General features: G+C 35.9%; 1 protein-coding gene and 1 non-coding gene across 2 annotated transcripts in view; both read left to right on the top strand.

Annotated features, from left to right (window-relative positions):
• Positions 1-27,382, top strand: part of ADGRL2 (adhesion G protein-coupled receptor L2) — a 269,281-nt gene that overhangs the window by 22,913 nt on the left and 218,986 nt on the right. The window lies entirely within an intron of this gene.
• Positions 15,431-15,536, top strand: LOC113254866 (U6 spliceosomal RNA). The gene has a single exon (XR_003315988.1). It is a non-coding gene; the product is annotated as a U6 spliceosomal RNA (small nuclear RNA).

Genomic DNA, 27,382 nt, shown 5'->3' with positions numbered 1-27,382 from the left:
ACACATTATGTAGAGAAAGAACTTGCAGCCTAATTTTGGATAACCGTTTCAAAATCTAAAAGCTTTAACTAAGCAAAATCTAATAGGATGGTTATGTGTTCGGAAATCATATTCCAGTCCACTAAGACACCATATGACCTGGAGAAGTTACTAAACCTACGTATTCCATTATTATGTGTTAACATATAGAGAGCCTATAAATATAGGTATTGTGTTTTAGTAAACTACCAAATACAGGAACTTAAAAGAAGAGAAATATGATGATTCTGTCTCATATTTAGCTCTCCCCCTAACTTCTGCAGAACCTTACCTTTTCTCCATGCCCTAAATTTAACTCATAGCCTAATGCTTGAGCAAATTGAAGATTATAAAAACTGTAGGGAAAACTCTCAGAAACCCAGGTTGGGGACTTCAATCAAACCTCACGTGAAACCGTAACCATATAGAACAAGACGAAGTTTCCTGGGGCTGTCTCTCATTGAGTATCTGCTTTTCTCTTGTGCGTACCCTCTCACTTTCTTGCTTTTGCCCCTCAGTCTCCCTCTCTCTTTGCATCTCTTTCTCTCTTCCTCCCTTTCTCTCAAGTGACTTTCTCTGCTTCTGCACATGCACATGCCCAGACACAGCCCTGCACTGGCTTCCCATCCCTTTCCTATTCCCGCCCTTAATTAACCGTGCTTCAGTTCCAAATTCTCAAAGGGAGAGAATCAGCTTTACCTATCTTAGGGCAGATCTCTTTCACTCTGTCCTCAGTCCTATCTCTTATGAAGACAGGGAAGGATCACCTCATTCAAATATGGAACCTAGCATCTACTATAGAAATGGAACTAGTTTTTGAAGAGGGTTAGGACTAGTAAACCTCTCAAAAGGTATATGTCATATGTGCTTTCACTTATTAGATGCTGGGATTAAAAATGTAGGTAGAAAGTGACCCCTACTATGTGATAATTAACTAACCTAACTTGAATATATGATTTTAAAATATCTTCCAAACTTCACCATTTTAAAAATCATTTATGATAATCAGGGTTTTGTTTTGTTTTCAATCTAGTTTTAATTCTATGGATAAGCTTCTTTACATTTATTTCTTTTTCAACTTCAGTGTTTTGCCATTTGTCCCTGCTTGAGATCTTTGATTCCCTAGAAACAAAACTTTTTTTTTTTTAAGTTTATTTTTTGTTCTACCAAGGATAGCTTCCTATTTGTAGCTATTTTTTAACTGGGATGCTGTGTTTAGCAATTTTAGTACCTTCTGCAGTACTGTTTTTTCTCAAAATTATCTGACTTTGCAAAAAATTTTAAAAAATGAACAGAACTACCTTTTGCAATGCCACATTTCAAGCATTTTTGGAGATTATCCATTATTAACTGTGCTCTCTATATTAAGCAAAATGATTCATCTGAACTAATGACTTGATGATGATGTGTATTTCTTCCCTGTTTTCATTTTCTTTGCATTTCATAATTTTTACATTTTTCTCCTTCAATTCTGATGTAATTTAAATCTGTTATGGGATAAACTAAATCATTTTCTCTTTCTTAGTTAAGTAATTTCTGACGGTTAATCTTCCCAGTCTTAACCATGGTTATTTTCACGGAAAAGGAAATAAATTATACTTAAGTTACACCTGTGGACAATAAACTATTTAAATCAAGCCATCTCCATCATTAATATCCATCACCCTGGCCACCGACTCTAGATCTTATAATATGTGATAAATGGCTAAATTTACAGGATTGGCCATGTTGCAGTTTCATTGCTTCCACTGTTCAGACATGTCCTCAAATTATGGCAATATGCGTGAAATGACAGCCTTCCTTAATGACTGATGGGGATAGGCTCATCATGGTTCTGGCCACTGTGATGAGCATCAATCACAAAGACAGCCAAAGACGTCAAATCTGCTGAGATGCTCTTTAATCCTGTGATCCTAGAAAGTCACAACTGTCAGCACAGAACCAAGCAATTGTCTAGCTCGGTGGTCCCTAACCTTTTCCAGTTAGGAAAATGTATTATACTGGAAAACATTGTTGAAGAATTCCTCTTTTAGTTTTGTTTAAAAAAAGCATACAATGGTCCAAACCAGGCACATGGTAACAAACACCCTCTGGGATATTTTGCACTGCCTTTAACTAACCCCTCTTCTCTGAGAACTGCTCCCCCATCTACAGAGGTGGCACTTTGTGCTATATTTGAAGTCAGAAACATTTGTAAATGAAATTTTGATTTTTCTAAGTATCATAACACTTATTCCAAAAAAGTGTAAAACATGCTATTTATTCAGTCAACAGATAGTGCTTATCTTGTTTTAAACAAGATGAGAACCACTGATCTAGAAAATGTACTCTTTATAAAACCCACTCTTACCTTAATGATTCAGGTAATTGAGGGAGAAGTTTTGTTTTTGTCGTTTTATTCTTTACTCAACATTATTGATTGACTTGATTCTCTAATTCACCTATACAGACAAAGCCTGTGATTTTATAGAAAACCATGTCTAAGGTACCACAATTACTCTCCCATGATTCAGGTAGGGTAAAATTATGAGTGTATTTCCCTAAGGTGCAGTAAAATAGTTTATTTATTACTACTTCCTCAATGTCTCACTCACAGGTGGTTAGATTTTGAAAGATTATTAACTAGGCTTGTGTAGGCAAGTACAACAATTTGACTTCAGGAAGCCATTATCTGAGCCAGCCTCCCTTCTGCTAGGGCCCAAGGATATTATTTACAGAAATGAACCATTGTATTATGCTTAATACATTCTTAAAACATTTATACATATATTATATCAAGTTTTCCTGTTTCTCTGTTGTATGAGTTCATTAAAAAATTGCCCACATTATTCTGTCCCTTAATTCCATTATGCTTTTCAAGTTCCTACAGTGGCTTCCTAATCTATCAATTTCATATTACTTACCAAATGAGAGCTCACAATTTCTTCAAAATTGGGCTGAAAACTTATTTCCTACAAGAACTTTTCACAATATATTCCATTTGATTTTGCATTTCCTCTAGAGACTTCCTAAGATTTCAAATGTCCTATCACAGGGGGTGGTGGGTGGAGGGTGGAGGGTTGAGGAGGTAACAGCATAGATGCTATGTTTATATATTCTGTTTGAACTGCTTGATGGGTTGTGAGATATATGTAATTGCTGTTACTTCCTTATTTCACAGATGTGTGCCTGTGTTTGCTCCTCTCTATGCATCTTGATAATGCTTTGCTTGAGCCTGAGGCAAAGTGGCCTATGTGTTTTTTGTTTTTTGTTTTAATTTCGCCAGATGGAGTTCAGTAGCATTTATCACTGTTGACTAAGCAACTAATAATATTTTTCCTAATGAAGAGTGGTGATACGTTTTGCAGTTTGCTCATTCACTAACTTACCCATTAAAAATTATTTATTAATCACCTCCTGGGTGCCTGGCACTGTGCTAAGCACCTGGGAAGCAATGACAAAAGAGAGAAACAGTTCAGTAGAGCTTACAGTCTAGACCAAGAAGTCTGTTCAAAGCACTTGAATCATAATGCTTTCCAGTATCATTCCAACACTCACATTTTACCCATAAAGATTAAAGTATCAGTAGCCTTATCTCCCTTGCTTTTCTCAATAACCTATTTATTCACGTTAACACAGTGAAGAAACATGTAGATTATGGCAACTGTGAGAAAGCCATGAATTTTCAGAGGGAACTGAGTGGTGGATCACATATTCATTGTCTTGACCTTGGAGCAGGTCAGAATAGACACAGAGGAAAGGAATGCTACCTGCTGCCAACTATTGTTAAGAGAGTAAAATGTGAGATCCACCCCCAGAGTACTGATTGATGTATTGCCCTAAAACCTCTAGGTATGCCGGTCATAAGTAATATGTCAGATAAATATCCCAACAATAAATATATTTGAAGTCACACTTGTTAGAGAAAAGCTTAAGAGAACTAGATATGCTTCTTTAACGTAATCATTCTGGCTTTCTGTTTTAGAGGTTGACAATATCATTATTAATATTTACTGTTAATTGCTTATGTATATTATTTGAATGCCAACATAGGCTTACAGATGTGCTGTTTTTAATGACAAAGATAATGATAACTGAATTGGTGATTAAAAATACACTATAAGCTTAGCACCTTCATAAAAATCCCAAAGCTCTTTACAAAAGCAGTAAGACAAAGAACTAAAATAACAGCTGTGCTAATCATAAGCTAGTTTAAAAAGATAACACTTAGGAGTTTAGGGTTTTTTCAAGCCCATAAATTAAAAGATGCAAAGTTTCATGCTCATGAAAGCTATTTTTAGAAGTTGCTAATGAAGGATGGTAGAATAGGTAACTTAATATATAAGTGAAATGGCGTTTAAGTTCAAGTGGGGTAAAATATTGTGTTACGTCTTAGGACGTAATAACTTTACTTTAATAACCAAAACTGTCAATTAACCAGATTTTTTTAACATTTAACCAGCAAAAGGAGAAGGTAGATCACAAGTAAACAAGCTTATAATAGTCCTTTTTAATCGAAATCCTCTATACCGTCTAGATTTGACAATAACCATACCATTCATTATGATGGTCTGAGATACTACAGAATTTAGTTGTCAGGTACTTAACTATATTCACTGTATTTCACTTAAGTCAGCTACAAAATGCAGCAGAATTTCAGTTAAGTGACACTACCTACTGTATTAAGTAGTATCAGAGCAGGAGGGAAGTGAACTTCCCTCACATTGTAAGGTTACTGCAAACAAGGGATTCATGAGTACACGGTAAGAAGTCAGGTTCCAAATGATGAACCACTAAATTCTACCTCTGAAACTAATAATACAGTGTATGTTAATATATAAAAATAAAAAATAAATACTATACTGAAAGTGAAAAACAAAAAAAGTCAGATTCCATGTGTAACCGCTAGACCCCTAAAGAAACCAAAAAAAGGGGGTACCTGGATGGCTCAGTCAGTTGAGCTTCTGCCTTCAGCCCATGTCATGATCCCAAGGTCCTGGGATAGAGTACCGTACTGGGGGACCCTGCTCAGTGGGAAGTCTGCTCCTCCCTCTCCCGCTCCCCCTGCTTGTGCTCTCTCCCTCTCTCTCTGATAAATTGATAAATAAATAAATAAATAAATAAATAAATAAATAAAATCTTAAAGAAAGAAACCAAAGAAAGCAGGCTGCTCATTAATTTTATGTATTATATTAGTTCGTGAGGGTGGCCTAACAAAATACCACAGACTAAGTGGCTTAAACAACAGACATTTTCTTGCACTTCTAGAGGCTGCAGGTACACACTCAAGGTGTCAGCAAGTTGGTCTTCTGAGACCTTTTTCCTTCGCTTAACAAAAGGCCACTTCTTACTGTGTCCTCACACACAGTATGCCTTCCTCTGTGCATGTGCATCCCTGGTGTCTCTCTTTGTGTTCAGATTTCCTCCTGTTATAAAAACACAAGCCAGACCAGATTAGGGCTCACACTAATGGCCTCATTTTAATGTGATAGCCTCTTTAAAGGCCCTATCTACCAAATGCAGTCGCGTTCTGATGTACTGGGGGTTAGGGCTTCAACATATGGACGTGAAGGTGTGCAATTCATCTAACCACATATTTTGTAGTGGAGTGAACTGTGTTCCTTCAATAGATAAGGTCCACTTGGAACCTCTCAGTGTGACCTTATTTGGAATAAGGATCTTTGCAAATGTAATTAAGGTAAAGATCTCCAAATGAGATCATCCTAAATTAGGGTGGGCTCAAAAACCAGTGACATATGTCCTTACAAGTAACAGAAAAGGAGAAGAGACACAGAGACACAGAAAGGAAGGCCACATGAAAACAGAGGCAGAGACTGGAGTGATGTGTCTACAGGTCAATGATTACCAAAGATTGCTGGCAGCCATAGAAGCTAGGAGAGAAACAGAAAGTATTTTCCCTCAGAGTCTCCAGAAGAAACCAGCCATGCTGACAGCTTAATTTTGGATTTTTTACCTCCAGAACTGCGAAAGAATAAATTTCTGTTATTTGAAGCCACTCAGCTTGTGATAATTTGTTGCAGCAGCCATGGGAAACAAATACAGATATTGGTATAGGGAAATAATAAAACTACCATGTACTGATGACTTCCATGTGCAAGGCCCTATCCTATGTATATATTGTCCCTTAAATCCTCTCATCACCTGTGTGAGATAGGTACTATTTTACTCATTTTACAATGAAGACGCTGAGGCTTAAAGAGGTATAAGTAAACTTCCCAGGGGGCACAGACTGTAAATGTCAAAGCCAGAATTCAAACTGATATAGGTTTGACTCGGTGTTGTGGTCATTCCACTAAGTTGCATCAAACTGACAGATAAGAGTATCTTGGAGCTATAATGAATTAAAGATTTTGTGCTGAAAAGGCTCAATTTATTGAGTTTAGGCAGTGACCCACGGAGGCAGTTATAGAGAAGGGCAAGAGGCAGGCAGAAGAGGTATCATAGGGAATTAATACTGATAGGGAATATTGTAGGGAACCCCTTGCCCCAACATCATCCCAAAAATAAGGCAGAGGAATGAGGTCACCTTCTCTTCTAACTGTGCTATATCAATTGGGGCTTCCATGCTTTATTTCCTCCCTCAAGGCTCTGCTGAACTCAATATCCCCTACACTCACTGATGGGCAGGAATGTTCTCTTCCTTGATGTGGGTCTAAGAGGCGTATTCAGTTTTTGATCTTGGCTTTCTCTTGTACTCGGATCTCTGTGCTTAGTAACCTCAGTCTGATTCCTAGTTGCTTCTTCAGTGTTCTGGACTCTGCATATCATGAACAGAGTAGAAGTGGTCACTGAGGACAAATTTATCAGGAATAAAGATTGAGATAGCAGCTGGAGTTTTATGTGAGCATTCTTTCCCCATCCATTTATAAGACTTTGTTCTACTCCACTAATAGCCTGGAGAAGACTCCCTCAATCCCAGTCCCTCACCCTGGCTCCAACTGATGACTTCTGCGATGTTGATGGAGCCCAGTTTTTCTAATTTATAAGTCTGAACCATGAAACAGGAAATACTTCCGAGGCTCAGATATTTTCATGTATTTACATACTTTGAGTCCATGGAATACATTTATTTTCCATGTCTTCGAGAGCCTGCAATACTGTCAGCATGATCTGAGTGCACAAACAGAAGCTGACTAAACAGCAAGCAGGATACTAGCCATGGAGCTTCTAGAGTCATCCTGGAAAGTGGAACCTTTCAGGTCTGGCTTTTAAAATTAAAGCAATGTGGGGCACCTGGGTGTCTCAGTCATTAAGCCTCTGCCTTCATCTCAGGTCCTGATCCCAGGGTCCTGGGATCAAGCCCTGCTTCAGGCTTTGGGCTCCCTGTTCAGTGGGAAGCCTGCTTCTTCCTCTCCCATTCCCCCTGCTTGTGCTCCCTCTCTCACTGTCTCTCTCTCTCTGTGTCAAATAAATAAAATCTGTTTTAAAAATTAAATTAAAACAATGTATATCTGTTTGTATTTATAGTTGCAAAACTAGAAAATGTCAAATTCCACAACCCCAAATATGTTTACCCCATAAAATATTTTTGTTGAAATTATCAAACTATCCTTTGATTCACTGGATATAACAGAGACTTGAGAACAAACTGAAACCCAGGTTAGAATTCAAAATTTGAAACCGTCTAGTAAGCAGATCACGGTGGCATCAGAACTAAATTTAAATAAATAATGATGTCAAAACAAACTCTGTGCATCCTGCAATGCGGGAAATGTATCTGTGTTGCCAAAGTATGTCTTTAGGCTGCCATACAATTTAGCAGGATCTGGATTTAGGTCAAGATTGAATGCTGAGCTAACTTATAAACAATACACCAACCAATGTCTCCCTTACCCAAGGTCCTAATTCTTAAGACTAGAAGAATGACAGATTCTCTGAGCTGGCCCTTATTCTTCTATAGTAGTTTCTAGTATGATAGCAGCTGTTGAAGAAGCGTTTCAGTCTCAGTCTCATTCTCCATCAGAAGAGATAGCTGAACACAAGCAAGGTCAATGAAAAAGCAGAGTAGAAAACGAAACCTTTCCATGCGTTCCTAGACATAGCTCCCCCGGTTTAGGAACCTAGAACTAAAAGTGAGAGATTAGTGTTCACCATCAGGAGCTTATAGAAAAAAATAGATAAGCTAGGCACAAAGGGCTTGCCATCGTAGCTACAGATGCAGAAGGGACCCCAGCAAATTCAGTGGACTATGCTTGCTCTGTCATCTGGCAGTTTGACCTTTCCCCATCCTACACAGTGAGCCTGAGCTGTGGTGTGATTTTTCTACCCTGTTTTTCTGATGCAAAAACACCTGTGTTTTTTACCTCATTTTCCTTGTGCTCCCTTAGGCTTACCTCAGGCCCTGACCTCTGTGTTCTTTAGCTAGAACCCTTAACCTGGTGACCCAAGTGATCATTTCCCTAGATTCTATCTTCACAATAATTAACCTGATTAGAGAGCTGTAGCCAGTGGGACTTGGGCTACTTCTGTCACTCCTTCCACTGGGTGCTTCTCTATACCTGCTGCCCCAGGGACCAGTGGCCTAGTGTCCTCCTGATAATGCTTATGTTTTGCTTTTGGAATAATCAGGCCAAGAAAAAGAGCTTCACCCAAAAGCAAAAAACGCAACAACAACAAAACCTTTTGTGCTGGCAACTGTAGACAAGGCAATCTATTCAGCATGATTCAACCCGGCGAAGTAAGCCTGGCAGACACAAAACAAAACAAAACAAAACTACAACTTCACACAACAAGAGTTGAATTAATTAACTCAGTTACCCTAGGACAACCTTACTTGTTGAGAGGGCAGTCTCTCAAGTCAGATTGCAGGGTTATATCCCTGGGTCTACCACATGTTGCATAATCTTAGACAAATTCTTTAACTGATTAGTGCCTCAGTTTCCCCATCTGTGAAAAGGGGATAGATGTGTTGGGAGCCTGAAAATGAAATCATGTATGTAAACATCTTCAAAAGTGCTGGTATCATAGCTAGTGCTCAATAAATTATTAGTCCTTTGATAGAGTCCATCAGCCTATTTCCTCAACCTTAGACACAAAACCATGAGCTCACTCGAGAAAATACCCTGGCCTGAAACACTGAGAAGGAGCCAGGCAGGGTAAAGTCTTGTTAACTGTTTATATTAGGATATATTATAAACTAATTTCTTTCTACCCCAGTCCAGCCCTATAGCCTGAGAAAAATCGAAAAAGAGCCTAAATTGTTCATGATGAACAATAAATATTGATTGATAAATAAAGCAGGTAAGTGAAGTGGGAGATACTCACCTCAGCAGAGGCCCTATAAATATCAAGCTTAGACTCACCCATCCTGCCTGTCAAGCAAATCTCCATGACATTACCAGTGTTTCTCAACAGGGGAACTCTTGGGGTTAAGTCACTTTAAAGAAAAGAGTGTGTTCATGTGTTTTTCTTCCAAATAATTCTCTGACAAAATTATTATTATGTAGTTTCCATCCATTTAAACAAGGGTTTATTAAACGCTACTGAGTACATAGCACTCTTGGATACATATCCACTTTAAAAAGGTTATTTGAATCAGAACAAAGCACAGTGAGTTTCTGGCATCCTTGAATATGATTTCTAGTCTATTTAATAGCCATGTCTGAAGTGGCATCTTATTTTTGAGCTTTGAGTAGTTGTCATTCACATGCTATAGCTGAAAGTCTTCCTTCCTTTCTTTCTTTCTTTTACTCTTTCTTTCTTTCTTTCTTTCTTTCTTTCTTTCTTTCTTTCTTTCTTTCTTTCTTTCTTTCTTTCTTTCTCTCTCCTTTTTGTTATTTTGTGAACCTAAGTCAAACTCTTTGGCTTGGCAGTATTTCTGTTACAGATTCAATGCCTTTTGGTTTGAATGATTGCACTGAATAATCCTAACAAAGTTGAGATAAACACATGATTATTCAGACACAGATATGGAGTCCAGACATACACAGGGAAATAATTCAAAAGTTTTGAGCTCCCATTGTGCTTACTGTCGTACTGTACTGTTTGTACTGTACTTGCCACTTGGTGCTCCAGCCAACATTCACATTTAGTATTTGAAAGTGAAACCACTTGGTGGGCTTTCTCCTCTACATCCCCTCCCTGGATGAGCTACCTAGAGGATCAGCTGCCATGAACAGAAGTAGGGAGCTTTTGAAAGGAGATAGGCATGCAATATAGCAAAAGGGATGAAAGAGGTTCAGATCTCAAAGAGAGTAATAGAGAAGGAGGGTCAAAACCTGCAAGTTGAGTGTGGAAAAGCAGGGTGATGGATTATAGAACAGAATGGAGAAAGACATGGTTAAAGGCTTCTATTACCACAGAAAGAAAGGCTTCAAATAGAAAAATATATATATTATAAACTGGAATGTTATAGTTTCAGTACACGGATTGGTCTTACCCCCCTTTGTGTATTACAGGCTAGAGGCTAATCTCAGGTGGAGATGAGACAAGGGAATTCTAAGAGAAGTGACAGGTTATAGAATAAGGGTAAAGAAAATTACAGTGAAATGAAGTTGAAGAGTGAGGCCAAAATAGATACAGGAAATGGGAAAAAAGGAACCAGTGATAAAGAAAAGTATATTATAAGGAAAAGAAAAGCATACAAAAAATAATTTTATGCTTTCCTTTGAATTTAGAGTCATCTTACTTTTAGAAAACAGACCATTTGGGCAGTATATTTTAGCATTTTGAGTACTAACCACTAAGATACTGAAACTTTGTTCAGGGAGATGTAGTCCTTGAGTTTCAAGATCCATATCCTCAGAGCAACTTTAACATAGTAATGATCATACTCAGAACATGATAATTACATACATTCAATTAAATTTCATTGAGAATTACCTTTATTTCTCACAAGACTTGGGATCTTTTGCATTTAAAATTTAAAAGTCCATGTGAAGTCTACACAAACCTATCCACTTTTTCTCTGAAAGCTAACACATTAATGCCCGTAACTGAATTCTCCTTAGACGCTGCATTTTTCTAAGAGAAATCAACTGAAGACAACTTTTAAATATGTCTAACCAAGAAGACTGCAATATTCAATCAAGTTAATGTTATCAGTGTGGTGATTATTTGAACATCTTTGATGTCAGAGCCATGCCTGAGAATTTCAAAATTCACTTCAGTTTGAAATCAAAGTATACATGCATTTTTCCTACTGTAATATAAAATATATATATATTAAAATTTTATCAAAAAATTGAACACACAAAAGGAAAGTGCAAACTTTACCAAGGATTTTGATAAAAACTTAATTTGTTTTCAAATATCTTATTATCTATGAACTATATAAAACATAAGCTAACTGTGAATGTGGTGTATATTTTACTATTTGTATGACAGAAGACTGCTGGTTTACATTAGCATGTGCATTTTTAAAAGGCGGAAGTGTGTATTATAATAAAAGAAAATCAAACCAGGATTTGGAAAACCTGTTTTAGCCTCAATCCTGCTTTCATCTACTAGCTACTCCACTGGTTTTTCTCTTTCTCTTTTTTTTCTGTGAAGAACATCTTTTTTAATTTTTATTTTTTATTGAAATATAGTGACATACAACTTTTTTCTCTTTTAAACTGGGAATAATATGTTCCCTACCTAGTTTGTCGAACATAGAAAGGTAGTTTTAAACCAAATCTATAAAAATATATGAAACATAATTTCATTATTTAAGTGTAATTTCCTTAGGAGTCATGGACAACTTCACTCACTAACCACTCGTTATCCAATATGTGGCTCTCTCTCTTTTCCTCAAATTTTCACACTCTTGGACTTTTCTTCTACTGGTATAAAAGGCAGGAAAGGGAAGGGAAAGATGAAAACATTTTACTTTTCCAATCCATCACTTTATTATCGTAATTTTAACTATTTTAGTTGAAGCTTTTGAATGAAATGACATTGAATTCAATACTTAAAAGTACGTGTTTGATGTCTTGTGTGTACCTTTTGACTTTGAATGGTATCATGTGAAGACTGAAGAATGGAAGAAAAGTATGCAACAAAAAATAACTTATTCCATAAATGAATACACCAGAAAGTAGAAATTTTACTGTTAGGCTCATTATTACCATTCCAGGCTCTAGTGTAGTAGAAGATCTGGGATATTTATTATATGAATGAATGTCTGTATCTTTGCAAGAAAAAAAAATAATTTCTATTCTTCTCATACCTAATTATTTGCCATGGAGTCATTCTTACCACAAATTTTTCTCTGTCTCCACGTAATTGTTTTTCCTAGGGTTTCTAAATTAGGATTTGTTGCCATTTTATCAAATGTAGGACCTACAGTCATCCCTTAACTTGTTCGGCAAGTTCAGTGGTAACACTTATTGCTTCTACTTAATCGGGAGGTGAGATTTCCAGAGCATCTCAAAGATAGAGGGACAAGGCTTAGAGAAGTTAAAAAAAAAAAAAAAAGGCACTGTCCTTGCAAAGAGTGATGTAAGAGGTAAGGAGGTTAAGAGACAAAACTCAACAAATGAGTTTGGGGAGAAAGCTAGCCTTTTATAGTGTAAAAGGAAACAGAAGTACTTTCGGCCAGCCTAATGAACGGTTTTGAAATTGAGGGTCCTTAGAGGAAACCTGGAATTAGAACAAGTTAAAAAAGTAAAGAATGTAGGGAGTGAATGGAGAGGTCTTGTTTGTCTAGAGTTGGTGCCTTAATAGAAAAACGGCAGGCCAGCAGCAACGCTGCAGCTGATAAATTGGCATGTATAAGAATGGGGACAGGAAAGCGCAGTGCTAATGACAGAGATTTTTTTTTTTAAAGGAGCACATGAACTAATCCAAAGGAGTTACTTAAAATTACAGTTTGCTCTTTTCTCTCTCTCTCTCAGAATTGTTTAAAGAGAAGGGGGAGAGGAAAAGGAAAGGTGTAATTTATAGGATGTACCTTAGGAACTATTATTAGAAGAATAAAAAGGAGAACTACTGGCAAATGTAAGTGCATTAGAAATGCAGTAATTAAAAGGTTCTACAAGAAAAAAGGAAAATCAGAGCTAACAGTCTTCTATTAACCCACTGTGATTTATAACTCACATTCTACTTTTTTCTCCTAGTACAAGTTCTCTGTTACTGTGTATAATATCCACATGCAATTTTCTGTTGTGGTAACCCATATTGGTAGTAGTGAGTGGATCTTAATTTGTTTTTAATGTGCCTCTAGTTCATCAGTTTCAATTTCAGGGGAAAATTTCTCCGTGCTTTGAATAGCACCCAGTGTAGCTACTCTGTATTTGCAACTGATGTCTATTTTGGTAATACAGCAGTTATCAGTAAATAAGAAGAAACAATGGCATGTGTTACAACATTGAAGGAAAGGAAAGGACAGGATAGATATAACTGATGATGAAGTGTATTTATTCTGGGAAAACTGAGATGGTATGTAAATGTTGGTAAGTGGGAAAAGATACATTAAAGATAAATCTAGAAAATTAAGTGAGAATAAGATAAATGCAAGGAGTATGACGAATCATTTCTTAAGGAAATTAACCTAAATTCCTGATGGATGGTTAAGCATTCTCTGAACACATGAAAGCACTGGTGTTTCTAAATGTTAAATTAAGATATGCTCAAAATTTCGTGAGAAATCAATACCTATTAAAATGCTGATCATGTTTGGCAATGTTCTAAACACTATGAGCATTATCCCATTTAAAATACTTCTAAATTACATAGGTAAGAACTAATATATTCCCTATGAAAAACTGACATACAGAGATATGAAGAAGCTTGCCCAAAGTCACACAGGTAGTAAAGTGGTGGAGATTTCAAATACAGGTTGAGTCTGGTTTCATACACAAGTTGACTCCTGAGTCAGGCACTGGTAGTTACTATACTCTCTGTGTCCAGGAGAACCATAAAGATAGACTGTTACTGTTGCAGCTGAAATTTTTACAAGGAAACCACTAATGGAATTTAAGTACTTCACTGGAGTAGCACACCTAGCACATGTGGATAAGAAAGATCTTCATGTTCTCTATGCCGAAGCTGGAGATGGTCTCTCCCAGGCTTATTGCAGTGCACCAAATGCTGCTCAAAGATAATGTCTCAGAGTGCCTAACTTAGGTTCTTCTTTCTTCTGCTGTGTCTGCTTTCTAAAATGTCCCTGGTTCCAGCTCAAATGAAATCACATGAAATTATGTTTGAAGTTTATTTTGTATGCTACTTGAGAATTGATCATGTCTCATGAATTTTTTTGTTATCTCCAATAGCCCTGTACCTCATCTGTCCCAAGGACATCAGCGAGAATAATTTGAGAACAAACCAAAGTACTTCAGCACCTTAATCATTTAGCATTGAGTTGATAACAGAAAGGGCAGGGATGGGTGACTGCAGTTACCCTATCATTTTGGAGGAAAAACATTTCAGAAGACAGTAAATATGATGGCCTTTTTATCTTGATAACAAAAGGCATCATTTCCTAGTAATCCTTGGTAATTGGAGAATGAAAGACCCAATAGGATGGCAGGAAGAGAAGATTTTATATTAACAGCAGAAATAGTTTAACATTTTTAGCAATACGAAATTTACAAAGTACATAAGCAGATATAATCTCTTTTGATCTAACTCCCTGAGAGGCAGGTAGCCGTGTATCCTTAGAGAAGTTGCTTGTTCTTTCTTAAACATCAGCTTTCTCAATTTAAGATGAGAAAAACAATGATTCTCCTTAGGCAAGTTACTTAACCCCTCTGTTCCTCAGTTTCTTCATTTGTAACATGAAACAATAGTATGAAGCCGAAATACAATTCTGCTGATATTCAACTGTTTTTCACCTACAGAAATGGCAATTTCGTAGGGGTTCAACCTAATATTTGTAGTGTTGTTACGAAGATGAATACACTTAAAACAGGGCCAAGCTCTTAGTACACACTCAGTGTTAATTTTATAAATATGATCTCAGTTCATTCTTACAATAGCCCTGTGACAGATAATTGGGTTCCACCTTTGGATATAAATTTATGTGAAAAAAACATAAATACTATTTATGGATTTATAAAGGGGGGGGGGGATTGGGCTTTACAGCAAATGCCACTGCAACGTGACCCTTTGCCCTGTGCTTTCTAGGCTGCTCAGTGTATGTATATTGTATCAGCCGGCTAACAAGGTCTCTGAGCTGCTTTTCCCTCCCATCCAAATTTGCCGCCCCACTGGATAGTTCACTAGTTTTGTAGTTGAGGTTTTAACAAATACTCGTGTGACTTTGTTTACCTTATAAAATGGCTTAAGGCTAAAAAAATGAGTATTCCTATGCTCATCAATTTAGATAGGGATATAAAAGCATGTCCAAGGAAATTTTTAAGTGGATTCAGGTACTGCTTGCTTAAAAAAAATATAGTAAAATGGAAGAAATAAAATCAAAGTCCAGAGTTATTTGTTTGTATATTCTGATTATTTTGTGGAAAGTTTTTCCATTTTGGTTTTGATTTCTAAAATACCAATCCTAGCACATATACTAAAAACTGGAATGATACAGAGGAGATTAGCATGGCCCCTGTACAAAGGATGCCATGCAAATTCATGAAGCACTCCATATAAAAAAAATAAAAATAAAATAAAATACCAGTTGAAAGGTTCTTGCCAGTGAACATTGTGCCTTTGCAAATACGTGTGTATAATATGTACACTAAATTGGTACACATTAAGAAGGAATAATTCATTAAAATTGAAAGTATAGGATGCTAAATATTATGGAGGTAAAATGAGTAAAAGAAATACATCTTTGAAACTGTTTAATCTGTATTTTATAAAGTGCCTTTGAAAATGAACTAGAAAAATCACATGCATATTTTGTAAAGTATTCTCTACTATGAATAAATGTACTATATAAAAGTCAAGGTATTATTATAGCTAACAAAACTTATTATTGGATTCTTTTTTCCAATAACTTAAATAGTACAATAGTTATTTTGGGTCCTCTTCTCTCTGAGAATGAGTAAACTAACCATGTACATTATTATTAGTTATTTGAGAAATAATATAGAATGTATCAGGATTTTTTCATAAAATGTGTTTTTGCACATATGCAAAGTCTAAATGATTAAGATGTAGACATCTTTTGTGAACCCTATCAAAAAACTAAAGATCAAAAGAGAAATATAATGTAGCTATTTCTCCTATCCTTTTTCTGAAATATAATCATTTGAGAGGATTATTGTAATTTTTTAAAGGATCAAAACTAACAGAACAGTAATCTTAGTGAATAGGAATTTTAATAATTGAGTATTCAACATATTCTCTTATTTGACTGAAAAACAATTTTTCTTTTAGTACTGTATGTGTGTGTATAGTGGGAGAAAGTGTGTGTGTCAAAACACACGAGGCTGGTATTTTTTTATTGGATTTGTTTGCTTTAACTCTAGAATTTTGTTTCTAAATGGTGACTTTAGACACAAACTGACATCATCTTCATTTTGCCAAATAGAAGACTGGAGATAAGAAAGTAGGAGCTGTTTGCCCAAAGTTACCTAACAGGAACTAGGAATAGTTCAATCAGGTCTCAAAATTCCTGTCCAGTGCTCTTTCTCTTACATATAGATGCTACTGACTTCTACTTACTAATCTATCCTAGAATTTTTTTATTTTTTTATTTCTTTAAAGATTTTATTTATTTGACAGAGAGAGACACAGCGAAAGAGGAAACACAAGCAGGGAGAGTGGGAGAGGGAGAAGCAGGTGTCCCACTGAGCAGGGAGCCCGATGCAGGGTTCGATCCCAGGACCCTGGGATCATGACCTGAGCCGAAGGTAGACGCTTAACGACTGAGCCACCCAGGTGCCCCATCTATCCCAGAATTTAATGACTTTCATTTTCTTATTTTTCTTTCTGTTAAATTGATATTACCAATTCTTTAAATTTATAACAATACCATTGGGGTAGATAGAAGTCTATTGAGCTAAGGAATAAGATACCAAATTTTGCTTGAGAATAACAGAAGGCTTTTGAGCCATATCCATAACTTTGATTATTAAAGTAGAGTCACCATTTGTGGGAGTTAGTAAAACATACATATCTGGAAAGCGGCTAATGAACAATAGAAAGATTTACAGATTCTTGTCTATCTCAATCAATTCATTTTCCATTCTTTCTTGTTCAGGATACATAAGCTCTATCAGCATACTATTTGAGTAGAATTCAGCTACTGTGAAAATATTTTTTAACAAAAATAGCTTTTAAACATCATGAAGATACCATAACTCCTGTAGAAAACCTAAGCTGGGAAACAAACTGAGGGCTTCAGAGGGGAGAGGGGTGGGGGATTGGGATAGGCTGGTGATGGGTATTAAGGAGGGCACATATTGCATGGTGCACTGGGTGTTATACGCAAATAATGAATCATGGAACATTGCATCAAAAACTGGGGATACTGTATGGTGACTAATATAACAAAATAAAAATTATAAAAAAAAAAAAAAGAAAACCTAAGCAATATAAGGAAGTTTCTTTTTTAATTTAAAAATCCACTCAAACCTCTTCCCCAAATAACTCTTTCTTTCCCTTTACCTTCCCCAATTTGCCATCTGGTTTAATATCTGCCCAGTCCCTTCAAAATGATTTAGATCCAACTAAGAGTTTACTATAAATATGACCTCAACATACTAAAGAAAACCAGCAAACAAATATGAGAACAATGTATTTCTCATCTTGAGAAAGAGAATCTCATTGGATAAATGACAAACTGATAGCAAGAAAAAACTAAACTAACCATCTGTCTAAGGCAGCTCTCCTAGCTTTCTTTATTTTTCTTCTTAGTACTTGTAATACCTGGAATAGCACATATTGCCTGTTTATTGTCTTTTTTCTCCTCACTAAGATGCTAAACTCCATCAAAACAGTAATTTCAATAGATTTTCTTAAACAGTGCCTGACACATATAGATGCTTACTAAATATTTGTTGAATGAATAAATAAACTAGAAATAGGTTGTTTGGGGAATATAGTTTTATGGTTAACAGAATAAAACAATATCTGTTGAAAATATTTCTAACATGTCTATAGTGAGCATGGCAGTATTTAGATTGCGATTGAGTTTCCTATTGCCTTTCAGGGTCATAATTCTGAATATCACTTCTTATTATATAGTATAATATATAAGTCATACGAATTACAGTAAAATTCATACTGACTTTATGACTGACCTTGTTTGGAATAAATCTTCAATTTGGATATGATTTCTTATAATTGGCTAATTTCCCTGAAAAGCAAGTAAGTAAAATATATTGATTAATTGAGAACTGCTGTTAATTGGGTTTTTACTAAAATTTATTTATACTGGCACAGAGTAGGTACTTAATAAATATTTGTCAAATATGTGAAGTCTAGTTAGTTGAAGTAGACTTGTTATTTTGTTTTTAGTTACTCAATAAAAAGAACTTTTCAATTAAATATGTAATATGCAATGGCATTAGAATCCACACAGCAGACAAATAAGCAATTTAAAAGTATTACAAGTTCTTCTCATTCTCTTCTTTTTCATCTTCCTTTCCATCTTCCCTTCTCTTTCCTTATCTTTCTTTCCTGAACAATTTAGTCCCAAACTCGTTAGATGGGGACAAGTAGGGTTAGTATCCGTAGAGAATGTGGGTGGGGAAACCTCAGCAGCCTGAAGAGCAGTGTTGGAGCTCAAGAAGGCTGAGAAGAACATCTGGTGGGGGGAGGGAGGACTGGGATGTTTAGCAGCAGCAGGATAGTGGTTATACGTGAGGGGATTGATCAAATAAATAAATATATTAAGGATAATTAGGAGACAGGGTTTTCATTGTTGAAGAAAGTAGTTCTAACTACGAAAAGAAAGAAACTATGTTGGATCCTGTGGTGTTGGTTTAAAAATGGACATATCATTGTGAACTCCTAGCATATGGATATAGATATAAGATATATGTTAATGTGTATATATATGTAAAAATAGATAGATGAATTTTTCCTACATATATTTCCTTAGTTCCAGATTCTGAGAACAATGACACATCCAAAACAATGGGCACACCTACCTCCCAAATCTTGGTTTCTAAATACCATTTCTGAATAAAAGAAACTAGAACTGCTTAGAGAATTACCTGTTTGCAGAGCCGGGGCATGAAAAAGACGAACAGGGCCTATCTCACTGTGGCAAAAATATGGAAGTACTCAAAACAATGCCAGGGACATGTTAAAGAAAGAAGTCAGATTAAAGAGGATCACACTGCCCATATCTGAGACTATTGGAAGATCAAAGTGAATAATAATAACAGCAGATTATAACCCATTGGATAAAATGGATACCTATGACTTCATATGGATATAAGTAAATCAACAAGTTGAAAGTTAATGTACTTCTCCACAATGTACTTAACAAAAAAAAATTTTTTTACAGTGATCACCTTAGTCATGAGTTAATACTAACATCACAAGTAATGTACCAAATGATAGGATACTATGAGATGAACACAAAATCACCTTCACGATTCTTCAAAGACAGATAATTTAAATCCAGTAGTAAGAAAGTAGAAGATAAACCTAAAATAAGGAGCATCTTGCAAAATAACTAAATTGTAATCTTTTTAAATGTCAAATCCATGAAAATAATGGGAAAATTGAGGAAATCGAGATTAAAAGAGACTAAAGAGGCATAATAATGAAGTGTGCTGCTTGATTCTGGACGGGATCCTTTTGCTATCAAGATTACTGAAACAAGCAGCAAAACCAAAATGCAGTCTGAGGATTATATGGTAGTGGTGTATCAGTTTCCTGAATTTGGTGGCTGTATTTCATTTATACAGAGAAATGTCCTTGTTTGTGGGGAAAACATGTTCAAGTACTCAGTTGTCATTACTCTCAGATTGTCATTACTCTCAGATCATTTAGGAGCCAATGTTATTTGTACTGCAGTTGCAACATTTTTGTGATTTGGAATTGTTTCAAAGTAAGAAAATAACTTTTAAAAAATGCAAATCCAACATCTTCTATGAAATTTTGTCATAATCCTAAAATGGTGTTCAGGTTATAGGAAAGTCATTTATATTTCATGATTTGTATAACACAATCTGAGTTATAGAATGCAGCTTCCCCCCCCCCCCGCCTTTAAAAATAAAGTAGAAAAATATAAAAAAGAACAATATACTTTATGGGGGGGTTCCAGTGAAAACAATTAAGACTTCTCAGATGTTTGGTACTAATGGTTGTAGTGATGGCTTTCTGTTTTCTTTTGTTTAAATGTTAAAGGCCTTTTTATATACTTCAGTAGGAAGGAGCCAAATCTCTATGATAGGTATTCTATTAGATAATAGAATATTATCTAAAAGGAAAATTATGAGGGGCGCCTGGGTGGCTCAATTGGTTAAGTGTCTGCCTTCGGTCAGGTCATGATCTCAGGGTCCTGGGATTGAGCAGAATGTTGGGCTATCTGTCCTACTGGGAGCCCACTTCTCCCTCTCCCTCTGCCTCCTGCTGCCCCTGCTTTTGTGCGCTCTCTCTCTGTCAAATAAGTAAATAAATAATCTTAAAAAAAAAGAAAGAAAATTATGATACTTCCTGAGGGGCAGAAAACTTAGTAGAAATAATATATGGATAGGGGCGCTTGGGTGGCTCAGGTCATGATCCCAGAGTCCTGGGATCAAGCCCTACATCGGGCTTCCTGCTCAGTGGAGAGTCTGCTTCTCCCTCTCCCTCTGCTGCTCTCTCTCTCTCTGTCAAATAAATAAATAAAATCTTAAAAAAAAAAAAGAAAAGAAAAAATATGTGGATAGATAAGATTTTTGTATTTACTTACATTACTACAATAGAACTATTTTTAAATAGTATGGCAAATAATAGATTACAATGTTCCCTCCCTGCATGGACTTGAAGTAAATTCCAGCAGGAACTAGCCATGCAGGTCATGGATGAGGAGAAGCGTAAGGTGGAGCTACAGATGTCACTGCATCTATTCAATTTATCAATGTCTGCATGTGCAACAGGCAAGCCAAATTTAGAGGAGTAAGTAAATTTATGAAGTGGAAGTTGAATGTGCTATCAAAAATGGATATGCTCGGGGCCCCTGGGTAGTGCAGTCAGTTAAGGGTTGGACTCTTGGTTTCTGCTCTGGGTCATGGAATCGAGCCCCACATCAGGCTCCATGCTCAGCATGGAGTCGGCCTGGGATTCTCTCTCCCTCTCTCTCTGCCCCTCCTGCTTGTGCGCTCTAGATCTAAAATCAATCAATCAATCAATCAATCTTTTTAAAAAATGGATATGCTCAAAAATATATTGGTGCACTTGGGAAAATCAGATAATTCTCTTTACAATAAAATATGAAAGTGCGTATTTACAGAAGTTATGACATTATAATACCAAATTTAAATATTAAAAATTTAAATGAGAATATTAAGCTCATGTGGCATAAAATATTCTACTTGTATTTGAATGCTAGTTTAGTTGGTCAATCAAGTAATAATTTTTATCGTATCTGGCATTTAAAATATGTGAAAGATTATCATTATTAACCTAACAAGGGATCACAGAGGTCAACTATCTTTCCCTAAAGGCAAGAAAAAAGTTTAAAGGAGACTATCTTTTGAATATTCTTTTCCCTGTTTTGGGGAACACTCATGATTCTTTTGTGGAATTGAGCTGTGGGCATGAGGGGTTCAGAGTACGACTGGAGAGGTGAGGAGTATGGGGCCCCAGGTTATCTGAAATTTGCTATGCTTTCATAGAAAAAAAAATTCCCCATGTCTAAATGTCTGCCAGTCTTGGGGAGTTCCTCCTGGTCAGGCATTGTGATGTACTAATAGAAACAAAAATATAACAGTAAGACCTCTTACATTGCCTGGACTCTTTCTTAACTTGTGAGAATATTAACTTTTCACAAATATTATGATTTGAAAAAATTTATAGTGTTCACTTAAGAAAACACTCAGAACTCTATGTTATTAAAGACAAGTTAGGCTAAGATCAGTAACACAGTGTAGTGGGTTCAAACTACAATTCTGCTCTATAAATATGGAAACTTAGACAAATTATTTAATCTCTTTGTGTCTCATTTTCCTCATATGTAAAACAAGGGTAATAATTACACTTAAATCATAGGATTATTATGAGCATTAAATGAGACAACACATGTAAATTGCTTAAAGTAGTACCTAGGACATAGGAAACACTCACAAATTCCTATCTGTTATTATAACTATTTGAGATTTCATTTGCTATCAAGCAAAAATGGAAGCTACGCTAAGAAATCAGTGATTTCTTAGAACACGTTTTGACTGGGGTGCCTGGGTGGCTCAGCGGTTAAGCATCTGCCTTCGGCTGGGGCCATGATCTCAGAGTCCTGCTTCTCCCTCTCCCCCTGCTTTTGCTCTCTCTTTCTCCTTCTCTGTCAAATAAATAAAATCTTAAAAAAAAGAACACATCTTGACTGATCATTCTCTGAATGTATTCATTGGCATGTAGCTAACGTCATATTAAGGTATGCAAGTATTTTTTTTTCCATCTGTAGAAATGGGGATGATAATAGCAGTATTCCTTAAAGCATTGTTATAAGGATTTAATTATAAAACTTAGCAATTTGCCTGGCACTACTAATAAGCACTCAAAAAACTCTAGTTGTACTACTGTTACTAATTATTATTATCTTTATAATATAATAAGATCAGAGTCTGAGACATACATCTGAGGGCATAATTATAATTTTATAGTATGATAAGAACAGAAGAGCTAACATTTCAACTATTTTTAAGAAGGAATGCAGTTTTTCCAGATGGAGAGGAAGGGAAGAGCATTCATGAATTTCCCATGTGTTTTACCTAAACTTGACTTGTTTTTAAAAAGTCAGTGGGCCCACAATTATTCCACTGAGAAAGTACTTTTGAATTGACCATGTCCACACAAACTAATCAATCAACAGGTAATTGAAAACCAAATCTGTGAAATATGCAGATAAAGTGTAAGACAGCCTCCCAGCTGGTTTTCCTATATCCACATTCTCTCTTCTTTAGCATACTATTCATAAGGTTGACACACTAATCTTAAACGCAGTTTTCATCTTGCTATAACTGCTGGAGAACATAGAGTAGTTTTCAAATAATTGCTGTATCCAGCCCAGATGACCGTGTCTAGCTTTAAGGATCCTCTACAGTCTTGCAATTCGGAGTACAGCACCAGCACCAACATCACCTGGGAACTTGTTAGAAATAGATAATCTCACGCCTCAATCCAGGCCTACTAAATTAGAGTCTGCATTTTAACAAAAACCCCAAGAATGCAAATTAAAGGCTAAGAAACACTACTATACAATATCCATTAATCTACACCAAACAAAATCACTAACCCATAACACAACCCATGGTCCCATCAAGCAGAATGAAATCCTTTCATTAATATCTCTGCATCCAAACAATCCCTTTGCTCATTATCTTAACACCACTAGAAATACCTTATTTCCTTCCCCTCTTCCATCTAAATCCTATCTATTCTTGAAGGCCCATGTAAAAATCCCTTATCTTCCATTAAACTAACACCATTTCAAGCCACATTAACCTTGGGGAACGTTCTTACATTTAGGTCAATACCATTTCATTCCTCTTATTTATTATTCATTCATTATTCATTGAATAATCATTTTCCAAATGGTTATTTTTGTTTACCAGGCACTGTTGCATTGGCCAGAAAGCAAAGACACAGACTTTCCCTGCCTTCATTAAGCTCACAATCGGAGCAGTAACGGTTCAGTAGAGATACGTTGTGCTCCACAGACAAGAAATGCAAATGGGTAGATGTAGAGGTGCGTGGCCATACTGGGTAGAAAGCAACATGATTTTTGCTTTTTTGTTGTTGTTAAAACTACTTAAATGAAGGAAGTAGTGCTATTGAAATATATTAAAACCTTCTGTGGCATAAAATAGATTAACGGATAGAGATAAGACAGAGGTATTGTGCTTTGCTTCATGTTAATTTTATAATCCTATGGATGATTAAGGTTTTTTATAGGACAGCAATATGTCTTTCTTCATTCATTCAACAAATAGCAGAATTTTAAAATAGCTCCTATTTGTCCTTTTCTGACTCTTTAAGCTTCAGACATGGTATGCACTAAATAAATACTTGCTGATTGAAGACAGTCTTTGATCTCAAGTTGGGGACTAGGTTTACACACATGGAACAACCATTGCACAAATGCAGCCCTTTCCTCCTACTGCTTTTCATGACATAAGGAAATGTTCATGAATTTGCAATGACACTTTGGTTTACTAGTAGTGTCTTTTGGATCAAAAAGTTCCTCCAGGGTGCCATGGAAGTTTCTGTTTTTCTGTAGCTAATGTTTTTGTTCACCAGAGACTGTTTTGGAGGATAGCCAACCAAATGGAATTGGCTAGTAAAAGCTTTTGTGGGTGAGCAGTTTGGAAACAAGTTTCAAGACCATTTGCCAGCAAAACCTCAGCAGGTAGAATTTTAAACAACATAAGTTAATATAAAGGTTTGATTTGAAGAAGACTGGAGGAGCAGGAGAGAGAAAATGAAGTATGTAACATCCCATCTTCTTCAAGGGTAAAGATTAAAGTTAGCTTTTCTTATAGCTGCGAAACTACCCATCAGCTCTTTGGATAGAAACAGATGCTTCTGGAAGACAGTCATTCTTCAAAAGATCTCATGTTCCAAACAACAGCACTAGACTACATTAAGGTTAGATACCATGCGAGAACTTTTGTGAACCTCTTGTTTCCTTCAGTGTGATTTGACAGCAGGATCACACAGGGAAATTTCAAAACCAAACTAAGTAAAAAGACTATTTTCAACTAACATAAACTAGAACTTTTTAGGATCTAGTATTACACAAAAAGTGCCCATTGCTTTAACTCAAGAATCAGCAATTTCCTTATATTTATAATCCTCAAATTAGTTACAACCTTCCCTTATCTTATTCAGCAATCTTGATGAAGATGAGCATTCCCACATCATGTGCAATTTTCTCTTCAACTTTTAATTTCTCTGGGCACAGAAAAAAAGCTCTGGACCCTTAATTGAGCAATTATTATTTCTTAAGTGAATATAGAGCTTGAGGATAGTGCCAACATCTTCTTTTCATCCAGAGAACAAGTCTAACACAGCGGCACACATTGTCTGGCAACACCCCAGCTTTAGGTAGAAGAGCCAAGTGGAGACTGAAAGGGAAACTCATTCTTCACCCCTAGTCACTCCTTGGCATCTACTGAGGTTCTTGAAAGAATGCCAATTAGGACCGATTTACATGTCTCCTTGGAGGTTTTAGATAACTCTTCACTAAGAACTGTTTGTTTTTCTCATTTAGACCATTTCTCCAGAGTAGGATTTGCAAACTTGCTGCTGAATATGCTGTTTGCGGATCATTGCTAGGTTTCCATACTGACATAAAGCACTGGTACTCGAAAATTTCATTAAGAAGTGACTCATCTGAACTCCCAGATCTAAATCTGTGGAGTGATTCTACCACGTTTTCTACAATGTTGTCCCAGAATTCAAGCAACAGAAAATAAAGAGTCCATATGCAAAGTTTATAAAATATGCCTCAAAAAGGAACTTACTGCTTCATAGCTTGAGCCATGTTTGAGCAATTCTAATTGTTTTAAAATGTTCTTTATATAGAGCGGGAATCCACTTCTCTGAAACTTCTACCATTTGTCTTGGTTTTCTAAGATACTCACTGTCTCCTTTACATAAGAAGCCCTTCAAATATTTGAAGATGGGTTCCATGCTTCTCTTCTACAGGTTTCTCTTTTTAATTAAACTGCTATTCCTTCAGCTACTTCTAGGGTTATATGGCTTCCAAACTTCATCATTAATGAGCAGATTTTGAACATAGTCTGTTAATAATCAGCTCAATTAAAGTTAAAAATATGTACAACCGGTACCTTAAATAATCTTTTTTATGTTTGGTTAAGTTTTGATTGAATGCTGTATTTAGTGGTCTATAATACCTAAGATACAATCTAGAAATTGCTATTAAAATGTCAGCTGGTAGACCCAGCTACAGAAAGCATCTTTTTGGTTGCTTCCATTAATGAAAGTTTTACTAGACATTACTAAATGGTGATTGAAAAATCATGCTGAAATATTACTGTTAGTTACTGGTGTAAAATTCCCACCAGAGAACTATCACAACTTCGGGATAAAATGTTTGCTATCTAAATACAAATTTTAGCAGCCACTAAAATTGTTAGGAAGACCTTAGATCACTTTGCTTCTTAATTACAGTTTCTAAAAAGAATTTATTATACAGTATCAAATTAAAATACAGTTACTACTTGAAAAAGTCCAAGCATTTATGAAAATATAATAAGCTAACCCTTTAAATCAGGCTTAAAGACAGTTTGAATATTCCTTGTATGCCCACAAACGTTTCGTTAGTCTTTTGCAAAATGCTAAAATGACGATTTGTCCAACAATGTAGATGGTTAATATTCACCCAAGTGACATCAACAATTTAATGCATCATGCTTTTTCTTCTCATTAAAATTGCTATTATTAAAGCTTGACTAAGTTTTCTTCATGCTTGGCCCCGTTTAAGTCTGATACTCTACGGTTTTCCTCCTATATCATCACGTTCTGCTTTGTCTTCAGTTATTTTTCTTCCTTCTCTCACCTGCTTTCAAGAAATAGAAAGAGGCTCTTTGATGTGCCAGTTCCAAGTATATTCAGATAAAATGCAAATCATTCAATAGGCTTCTTCAGGAGGGTTGACATTTGAATGTGACAGGTTGATTCCCTTACTCATTGGCTCTCCTATTGAGGTTAGATGACCCATGGTACTGACTTGCTGGAGTGAGTTTTGAATTGGTAAAAAACTTCTAATAAAGGAATGGTGGCAGAAAGAGAGAAAAAAAAATCAATGAAATAGGAAAGTCCAAATGTATATTCTTATCAAGTCTTATACTTGTCCAATAGTTACAAGCCTCTCTGAAAATATTTATATGTGTGGGGGGAGGCAAGTTGCCTATTAAATTGTAGGAAGTGTTATCAGATTCATCAGGACTTGGTTGTAAATTTGACTACACAGTTTTGGCTCATAGAGAAATAAGGAGGAAATATCTGATTAAAGTGTGCATTGCTGCTGAGGCAACTGAATGTTGCCATAGCAATTGAGATGAAATGTGCAAGAAGTGAGATAATTAAATCTAACCCCTTTAGTAGTTTTGACAGTCAATGCACTGCCAATAGGAAAAGTTATCTACAGTATTAAGATAAAAGACATTCCTCATGGAAAGTCTCCTTACTAGTATTTTGTTGTTCCCTTTCTAAATACATTGCTTTAGGTGTCTAATTTGAATGTTCTCTTTTAATAATCAAATACAGTTTTGACCTTGGTCTACAGCTGCCTAGAATTTCTGCTAGTTTATTGTATCATGGGAGCAGACATCTATAAAAAATGACCAATTTTTCCCACCTCAAGTTCTTA

This window comes from Ursus arctos, unplaced genomic scaffold, assembly GCF_023065955.2.
Source record: "Ursus arctos isolate Adak ecotype North America unplaced genomic scaffold, UrsArc2.0 scaffold_12, whole genome shotgun sequence".
In the NCBI taxonomy this organism is placed as follows: Eukaryota; Metazoa; Chordata; class Mammalia; order Carnivora; family Ursidae; genus Ursus; species Ursus arctos.
Note: the sequence above shows the minus strand (reverse complement) of the source record. Positions and strands in the feature narration are given on the sequence as shown.